The sequence below is a fragment of the Oncorhynchus gorbuscha genome, unplaced genomic scaffold (assembly GCF_021184085.1).
Source record: "Oncorhynchus gorbuscha isolate QuinsamMale2020 ecotype Even-year unplaced genomic scaffold, OgorEven_v1.0 Un_scaffold_5062, whole genome shotgun sequence".
NCBI classification, from domain to species: domain Eukaryota; kingdom Metazoa; phylum Chordata; class Actinopteri; order Salmoniformes; family Salmonidae; genus Oncorhynchus; species Oncorhynchus gorbuscha.
This window is the reverse complement of record NW_025748949.1, coordinates 3,778-15,000: the sequence shown is the minus strand read 5'-3', so window position 1 is coordinate 15,000 and position 11,223 is coordinate 3,778. Positions and strand designations below refer to the sequence as shown.

Sequence of the window (11,223 nt, the reverse complement as noted above, 5' to 3'; positions counted from 1 at the left end):
TGGGGACAGCATGGAGTCATCATGTCAGGTAGTCCTGGGGCATGGTCTAGGGCTCAGGTCCTCCGAGAGAGAGAAAAGAAAGAGAGAAGGAGAGAATTAGAGAGCACACTTAGATTCACACAGGACACCTCAACATCACACACCTAAACACCTACACACACACACACTCCCCACACCTACACAGCCTCCCACACCTAGACACTCCATACCTAGACACACTCCCATACCTAGACACACTCCCATACCTAGACACACTCCCATACCTAGACACACTCCCACACCCTAGACACACTCCCACACCTAGACACACTCCACACCCTAGACACACTCCCACACCTAGACACACTCCCCACACCTAGACACACTCCCACACCTAGACACACTCCCACACTAGACACACTCCCCACACCTAGACACACTCCCACCCTAGACACACTCCCACACCTAGACACACTCCCACACCTAGACACACTCCCACACCTAGACACACTCCCCCACACCTAGACACACTCCCACACCTAGACACACTCCACCTAGACACACTCCCACACTAGACACACTCCCACACCTAGACACACTCCCACACCTAGACACACTCCCCACACCTAGACACACTCCCACACCCTAGACACACTCCCACACCTAGACACACTCCCACACCCTAGACACACTCCCACACCTAGACACACTCACACTCCCACACCTAGACACACTCCCACACCTAGACACACTCCCACACCTAGACACACTCCCCCACCCTAGACACACTCCCACACCTAGACACACTCCCACCCTAGACACACTCCCACACCTAGACACACTCCCACACCTAAGACACACTCCCACACCTAGACACACTCCCACACCTAGACACACTCCCACACCTGAGCACACTCCCACACCTAGACACACTCCCACACTAGACACTCCACTCCTAGACACCTCCCATACCTAGACACACTCCCATACCTAGACACACCCCATACCCTAGACACACTCCCACTCTAGACACGCACTCCCACTCCTAGACACACTCCCACTCCTAGACACACTCCCACTCCTAGACACACTCCACACCTATACACACCCCACTCCCTAGACACACTCCCACTCTAGACACACTCCCACTAGACACACTCCCCACACCTAGACACACTCCCACACCTAGACACACTCCCATACCTAGACACACTCCCACCTAGACACACTCCCATACCTGGACACACTCCCATACCCTAGACACACTCCCATACCCTAGACACACTCCCATACCTAGACACACTCCCATACCTAGACACACTCCCATACCTAGACACACTCCCATACCCTAGACACACTCCCACTCCTAGACACACTCCCACTCCTGGACACACTCCCATACCTAGACACACTCCCATACCTAGACACACTCCCATACCTAAGACACACTCCCATACCTAGACACACTCCCACACCTAGACACACTCCCCACACCTAGACACACTCCCACACCCTAGACACACTCCCACACCTAGACACACTCCCACACCTAGACACACTCCCACACCCTAGACACACTCCCACTCCTAGACACACTCCCACACCCTAGACACACTCCCATACCTAGACACACTCCCCATACCTAGACACACTCCCATACCCTAGACACACTCCCCACACCTAGACACACTCCCACACCTAGACACACTCCCATACCTAGACACACTCCCATACCTAGACACACTCCCATACCTAGACACACTCCCATACCCCTAGACACACTCCCACTCCTAGACACTCCACACCTAGACACACTCCCATACCTAGACACACTCCCATACCTAGACACACTCCCCACTCCTAGACACACTCCCACACCTAGACACACTCCCATACCTAGACACACTCCCATACCTAGACACACTCCCATACCCTAGACACACACCTACACACACACACCCTACACACACACACACCTACACACCTACACACACACCTACACACACACACACCTACACACACACACCCCACACACACACACACACACACACACACACACACACACACACACACACACACACACACACACACACACACACACACACACACACACACACACACCTACACACACACCTACACACACACCTACACACCTACACACACACCTACACACACCTACACACACCTACACACACACCCTACACACACCTACACACACCTACACACCTACACACACACACACACCTACACACACACTACACACACACCTACACACACACACACACACACACACACACACACACACACACACACACACACACACACACACACACACACACACACACACACACACACACACACACACACACTCCCACACCTACACACACACCTACACACACATTCACTGTAAAATATGTGTGTGTGTGATCCGGTGTGTGTAGGTGCTGGGTCTAGGTGAACAGTGGAAGGGAGGAGACGTTGCTCGTACTGTAGGAGGAGGTCAGAAAGTTCGCTGGCTGAAGACAGAACTCCTCAAACACTCTGCCAAGAAGGACATGGTCATTATGTTTGTGGACAGGTGGGTCTACACTAGTCTACACTAGAAGGACATGGTCATTATGTTTGTGGACAGGTGGGTCTACACTAGTCTACACTAGTCTACACTAGAAGGACATGGTCATTATGTTTGTGGACAGGTGGGTCTACACTAGTCTACACTAGTCTACACTAGAAGGACATGGTCATTATTTTTGTGGACAGGTGGGTCTACACTAGTCTACACTAGAAGGACATGGTCATTATGTTTGTGGACAGGTGGGTCTACACTAGTCTACACTAGAAGACATGGTCATTATTTTTGTGGACAGGTGGGTCTACACTAGTCTACACTAGAAGGACATGGTCATTATGTTTGTGGACAGGTGGGTCTACACTGAATCTACACTACTAGAAGGACATGGTCATTATGTTTGTGGACAGGTGGGTCCCTGTAACACATGTTGTCTACACTGGCTTGTGTTGTCTACACTAGCACGTCTACACTAGCATGTCTCCACTAGCTATTGTGTTGTCTACACTAACCACGTCTACACTAGCACGTCTACACTAGCACGTCTACACTAGCATGTCTCCACTAGCTTGTGTTGTCTACACTAGCACGTCTACACTAGCACGTCTACACTAGCACGTCTACACTAGCTTGTGTTGTCTACACTAGCACGTCTCCACTAGCACGTCTACACTAGCTTGTGTTGTCTACACTAGCACGTCTACACTAGCACGTCTACACTAGTACGTCTCCACTAGCACGTCTCCACTAGCACGTCTACACTAGCACGTCTACACTAGCTTGTGTTGTCTACACTAGCACGTCTCCACTAGCACGTCTACACTAGCTTGTGTTGTCTACACTAGCACGTCTACACTAGCTTGTGTTGTCTACACTAGCACGTCTACACTAGCACGTCTCCACTAGCACGTCTACACTAGCACGTCTACACTAGCTTGTGTTGTCTACACTAGCACGTCTACACTAGCACGTCTACACTAGCACGTCTACACTAGCACGTCTGCACTGGCTTGTGTTGTCTACACTAGCACGCCTACACTAGCACGTCTACACTAGCACGTCTACACTAGCTTGTGTTTGTCTACACTAGCACGCTACACTAGCACGTCTACACTAGCACGCTCTACTAGCTTGTGTTGTCTACATAGCACGTCTGCACTAGCACGTCTACACTAGCTTGTCTACCCATACTAGCACGTCTACACTAGCACGTCTACACTAGCACGTCTACACTGGCTTGTGTTGTCTACACTAGCACGTCTACACTAGCACGCTCTGCACTAGCACGCTCACTAGCACGTCTACACTGCACTCCTGTCCTCTGTCCTTCCCTCCTCTTCCCGGTCCTTCCTCTCTTCCTGTCTACACTCACGTCCTGTCCTAGCCTCTGGCTTCCTGTCCTCCTGTCTTCCTGTCCTTCCCTCTCTCTTCCTGTCCTTCCTCCTCTTCCTGTCCTTCCTCCTTTTCCTGTCCTTCCTCCTCTTCCTGTCCTTCCTCCTCTTCCTGTCTCCCTCCTCTTCCTGTCTCCCTCCTCTTCCTGTCCTTCCCTCCTCTTCCTGTCCTTCCCTCCTCTTCCTGTCCTTCCCTCCTCTTCCTGTCCCCTGTCCCCTGTCCTTCCCTCCTCTTCCTGTCCTTCCTCCTTTCCTGTCCCTCTGGCCTTCCCTCCTTCTACTCGCTCCCTTTTTGAAACGATTCTTTGTTCTACCGACACACACACTCCTGAGACCTCTTCTATCTCTCTCTCTGTGTGTTTTGTGGGGAGGGGGGCTGCTTGTGGTTGGGTGTTGCCCCACCCTCTCTGCTTGATCTAATATGAGGTGGGCTGGTGGGGCCCCTGGAATGACGATGGGGATGATGAAGGCTCCCTCCTCTTCCTCTGTAGTTATGATGTAATCCTAGCCAGTGGTCCAGAAGAGTTGCTGTGGAAGTTTTCAGACTGGGTCATCGGCTGGTGTTCTCTGCCGAGGGCTTCTGTTGGCCTGACCAGAAACTAGCCCCCAAATACCCCCTGTCCACACTGGAAGAGATACCTCAACTCTGGGAGGCAAACACACATACACACACACACACACTACTACACACCAGGAAGAGATACCCTCAACTCTGGAGGTAAAAACACACACATACACACACGCAGAATTACATTGCTACACACTGGGAAGAGATACCTCAACTCTGGAGGTAAAGCCTCACACACAGACAATTATACTACTATACACACCCTTTAAATGTTTTATTTATTTAAATTATTTAACAACGATTCACAGTGCTAGCTGTGCCACCAGAGACTCTGGTTCGAGCCCAGGCTCTGTCATAGCAGCCGGCCGCGAGGTCAATGGGGCGACACAATTGACCTAGAGTCGTTACATTGGTGTTAACTGACCTCGAACAGTGGGTTAACTGGTCTAGGAACAGTGGGTTAACTGGTCTAGGAACAGTGGGTTAACTGGTCTAGGAACAGTGGGTTAACTGGTCTAGGAACAGTGGGTTAACTGGTCTAGGAACAGTGGGTTAACTGGTCTAGGAACAGTGGGTTAACTGGTCTAGGAACAGTGGGTTAACTGGTCTAGCAACAGTGGGTTAACTGGGTCTAGGGAACAGTGTTAACTGGGTCTAGGAACAGTGGGCAACTGGCCTAGGAACAGGGCTAACTGCTTTAGAACAGTGGGTTAACTGGCCTCCCGGAACAGTGGGTTAACTGGCCTCGGAACAGTGGGTTAACTGGCCTCGGAACAGTGGGTTAACTGGCCTCGGAACAGGGTTAACTGGCCTCGGAACAGTGGGTTAACTGGCACCCAGTGGGAGCTGTTCAACAGTGGGTTAACGGGCCTCGGAACAGTGGGTTAACTGGCCTCGGAACAGTGGATTAACTGGCCTCGGAACAGTGGGTTAACTGGCCTCGGAACAGTGGGTTCCTTGTTCAGGGGGCAGAATGACAGATTTTTACCTTGTCAGCTTGGGGGATTCCATCTAGCAAATCCTTTCAGTTACTAGTCCAACGCGCCAAATCCAATGCTAGCCCCAATTTACACTACTACACACACACAATTACACTACTACACTATCACACACAAATCACACCATTACACACCACCACCCCATGGTTTCCTTTAGAAAATTTGTTGCGGACCAGTTACCATTAGGTTTATCAGACACATCATTAGGTTTATTTGACACATCATTAGTTTATCAGACAGACATCATTAGGGTTTATCAGACACATCATTAGGTTTATCAGTCAGACACATCATTAGGTTTATCAGTCAGACACATCATTAGGTTTATCAGTCAGACACATCATTAGGTTTATCATTAGGTTTATCAGACACATTTCATTAGGTTTATCAGACACATCATTAGGTTTATCAGACACATCATTAGGTTTATCAGACACATCATTAGGTTTATCAGACACATCATTAGGTTTATCAGACACATCATTAGGTTTATCAGACACATCATTAGGTTTATCAGACACATCATTAGGTTTATCAGACACATCATTAGGTTTATCAGACACATCATTAGGTTTATCAGTCACACATCATTAGGTTTATCAGACACATCATTAGGTTTATCAGACACATCATTAGGTTTATCAGTCACATCATTAGGTTTATCAGACACATCATTAGGTTTATCAGACACATCAGACACATCATTAGGTTTATCAGACAGACACATCATTAGGTTTATCAGACACATCATTAGGTTTATCAGACACATCATTAGGTTTATCAGTCAGACACATCATTAGGTTTATCAGACACATCATTAGGTTTATCAGACACATCATTAGGTTTATCAGTCAGACACATCATTAGGTTTATCAGTCAGACACATCATTAGGTTTATCATTCATTAGGTTTTAGTCAGACACATCATTAGGTTTATCAGACAGACATCATTAGGTTTATCAGACACATCATTAGGTTTATCAGACACACACATCATTAGGTTTATCAGTCAGACACATTATTAGGTTTATCAGACACATCATTAGGTTTATCAGACATCATTAGGTTTATCAGACAGACACATCATTAGGTTTATCAGACAGACACATCATTAGGTTTATCAGACACATCATTAGGTTTATCAGACACATCATTAGGTTTATCAGACAGACACATCATTAGGTTTATCAGACACATCATTAGGTTTATCAGACAGACACATCATTAGGTTTATCAGACATCATTAGGTTTATCAGTCAGACACATCATTAGGTTTATCAGACACATCATTAGGTTTATCAGACACATCATTAGGTTTATCCAGTCATTAGACACATCATTAGGTTTATCAGAGACACATCATTAGGTTTATCAGACACATCATTAGGTTTATCAGTCAGACACATCATTAGGTTTATCAGTCAGACACATCATTAGGTTTTATCAGTCAGACACATCATTAGGTTTATCAGACACATCATTAGGTTTATCAGTCAGACACATCATTAGGTTTATCAGACACATCATTAGGTTTATCAGTCAGATTTACATCATTAGGTTTATCGGTCATTAGGTTTATCAGCATCATTAGGTTTATCAGACACATCATTAGGTTTATCAGTCAGACACATCATTAGGTTTATCAGTCAGACACATCATTAGGTTTATCAGTCAGACACATCATTAGGTTTATCGGTCAGACACATCATTAGGTTTATCAGTCAGACACATCATTAGGTTTATCAGTCAGACACATCATGAGTTTATCAGACACATCATTAGGTTTATCAGTCAGACACATCATTAGGTTTATCAGTCAGACACATCATTAGGTTTATCAGTCAGACATCATTAGGTTTATCATCAGTCACATCATTAGGTTTATCAGAGACACATCATTAGGTTTATCAGTCACACATCATTAGGTTTATCAGTCAGACATCATTAGGTTTATCAGACACATCATTAGGTTTATCAGACACATCATTAGGTTTATCAGTCAGCACATCATTAGGTTTATCAGTCAGACACATCATTAGGTTTATCAGTCAGACACATCATTGGTTTATCAGACATCATTGGTTTATCAGTCAGACACATTATTAGGTTTATCAGTCAGACACATCATTAGGTTTATCAGACACATCATTAGGTTTATCAGACACATCATTAGGTTTATCAGTCACATCATTAGGTTTATCAGTCAGACACATTATTAGGTTTTTATCAGTCAGACACATTATTAGGTTTATCAGTCAGACACATCATTAGGTTTATCAGTCAGACACATCATTAGGTTTATCAGTCAGACACATCATTAGGTTTATCAGTCAGACACATCATTAGGTTTATCAGACACATCATTAGGTTTATCAGTCAGACTACATCATTAGGTTTATCAGACACATCATTAGGTTTATCGAACACATCATTAGGTTTATCAGACACATCATTAGGTTTATCAGTCAGACACATCATTAGGTTTATCAGTCAGACACATCATTAGGTTTATCAGTCAGACACATCATTAGGTTTATCAGTCAGACACATCATTAGGTTTATCAGTCAGACACATCATTAGGTTTATCAGTCAGACACATCATTAGGTTTGATCAGACACATCATTAGGTTTATCAGTCAGACACATCATTAGGTTTATCAGTCCAGACACATCATTAGGTTTATCAGTCAGACACATCATTAGGTTTATCAGACAGACACATCATTAGGTTATCAGACAGACACATCATTAGGTTTATCAGTCAGACACATCATTAGGTTTATCAGTCAGACACATCATTAGGTTTATCAGTCAGACACATCATTAGGTTTATCAGTCAGACACATCATTAGGTTTATCAGTCAGACACATCATTAGGTTTATCAGTCAGACACATCATTAGGTTTATCAGTCAGACACATCATTAGGTTTATCAGTCAGACACATCATTAGGTTTATCAGACACATCATTAGGTTTATTAGACACATCATTAGGTTTATCAGTCACATCATTAGGTTTATCAGACAGACACATCATTAGGTTTATCAGTCAGACACATCATTAGGTTTATCAGTCAGACACATCATTAGGTTTATCAGTCAGACACATCATTAGGTTTATCAGTCAGACACATCATTAGGTTTATCAGTCAGACACATCATTAGGTTTATCAGACACATCATTAGGTTTATCAGTCAGACACATCATTAGGTTTATCAGACACATCATTAGGTTTATCAGACACATCATTAGGTTTATCAGACACATCATTAGGTTTATCAGTCAGACACATCATTAGGTTTATCAGTCAGACACATCATTAGGTTTATCAGTCAGACACATCATTAGGTTTATCAGTCAGACACATCATTAGGTTTATCAGTCAGACACATCATTAGGTTTATCAGTCAGACACATCATTAGGTTTATCAGTCAGACACATCATTAGGTTTATCAGTCAGACACATCATTAGGTTTATCAGTCAGACACATCATTAGGTTTATCAGTCAGACACATCATTAGGTTTATCAGACAGACACATCATTAGGTTTATCAGACAGACACATCATTAGGTTTATCAGACAGACACATCATTAGGTTTATCAGACAGACACATCATTAGGTTTATCAGACAGACACATCATTAGGTTTATCAGACACATCATTAGGTTTATCAGACACATCATTAGGTTTATCAGTCAGACACATCATTAGGTTTATCAGTCAGACACATCATTAGGTTTATCAGAGACACATCGTGTTATCAGTCAGACACATCATTAGGTTTATCAGTCAGACACATCATTAGGTTTATCAGTCAGACACATCATTAGGTTTATCAGTCAGACACATCATTAGGTTTATCAGTCAGACATGTTGGTTTATCAGTCAGACACATCATTGGTTTATCAGACACATCATTAGGTTTATCAGTCAGGCACGTGGTAGGTTTATCAGTCAGACCATCATTAGGTTTATCAGTCAGACACATCATTTAGGTTTATCCAGACACATCATTGGGTTCTCAGTCAGACACATCATTAGGTTTATCAGTCAGACACATCATTAGGATTTATCAGACACATCATTAGGTTTATCAGTCACATCATTAGGTTTATCAGTCACATCATTAGGTTTATCAGTCACATCATTAGGTTTATCAGTCACATCATTAGGTTTATCAGACACATCATTAGGTTTATCAGTCAGACACATCATTAGGTTTATCAGTCAGACACATCATTAGGTTTATCAGACACATCATTAGGTTTATCAGTCAGACACATCATTAGGTTTATCAGTCATTAGGTTTACACATCATTAGGTTTATCAGACACCCGTCATTAGGCTTTATCAATCAGACATCATTAGGTTTATCAGTCAGACATCATTAGGTTTATCAGTCGGATACATCATTAGGTTTATCAGTCACACATCATTAGGTTTATCAGACACATCATTAGGTTTATCAGACACATCATTAGGTTTATCAGTCAGACACATCATTAGGTTTATCAGTCAGACACATCATTAGGTTTATCAGACACACATCATTAGGTTTATCAGACACATCATTAGGTTTATCAGTCAGACACATCATTAGGTTTATCAGTCAGACACATCATTAGGTTTATCAGACACATCATTAGGTTTATCAGTCAGACACATCATTAGGTTTATCAAACACATCATTAGGTTTACTCAGTCAGACACATCATTAGGTTTATCAGACAGACACATCATTAGGTTTATCAGACACATCATTAGGTTTATCAGACATCATTAGGTTTATCAGGACAATATCATTAGGTTTATCAGACACATCATTAGGTTTATCAGACACATCATTAGGTTTATCAGTCACATCATTAGGTTTATCAGTCACATCATTAGGTTTATCAGACACATCATTAGGTTTATCAGTCACATCATTAGGTTTATCAGTCAAACCCATCATTAGGTTTATCAGTCAGACACATCATTAGGTTTATCAGTCAGACACATCATTAGGTTTATCAGTCAGACACATCATTAGGTTTATCAGTCAGACACATCATTAGGTTTATCAGTCAGACACATCATTAGGGGTTTATCAGTCAGACACATCATTAGGTTTATCAGTCAGACACATCATTAGGTTTATCAGTCACACATCATTAGGTTTATTAGACACATCATTAGGTTTATCAGTATCAGTTTATCAGTCAGACATCATTAGGTTTATCAGTCAGACACATCATTAGGTTTATCAGTCATGTATCATCATTAGGTTTATCAGTCAGACACATCGTGGGCTTATCAGTCACACATCATTAGGTTTATCAGTCAGACACATCATTGGCTAGGTTTATCAGGTACATCATTAGGTTTATCAGTCAGACACATCATTAGGTTTATCAAACACATCAGGTTTATCAGTCAGACACATCATTAGGTTTATCAGACAGACACATCATTAGGTTTATCAGACACATCATTAGGTTTATCACATCATTAGGTTTATCAGACACATCATTAGGTTTATCAGACACATCATTAGGTTTATCAGACACATCATTAGGTTTATCAGACAGTTTATCAGTCAGACATCATTAGGTTTATCAGACAGACACATCATTAGGTTTATCATCATTAGGTTTATAGACAGACACATCATTAGGTTTATCAGTCACATCATTAGGTTTATCAGTCAGACACATCATTAGGTTTATCAGT

The 11,223-nt window shown here is 43.2% G+C and overlaps 1 pseudogene; it reads left to right on the top strand.

The window, feature by feature from the left end:
- Positions 1–4,592, top strand: part of LOC124028934 — a 13,832-nt pseudogene extending 9,240 nt beyond the window's left edge.
- The last annotated feature ends 6,631 nt before the right edge of the window (positions 4,593–11,223 follow it).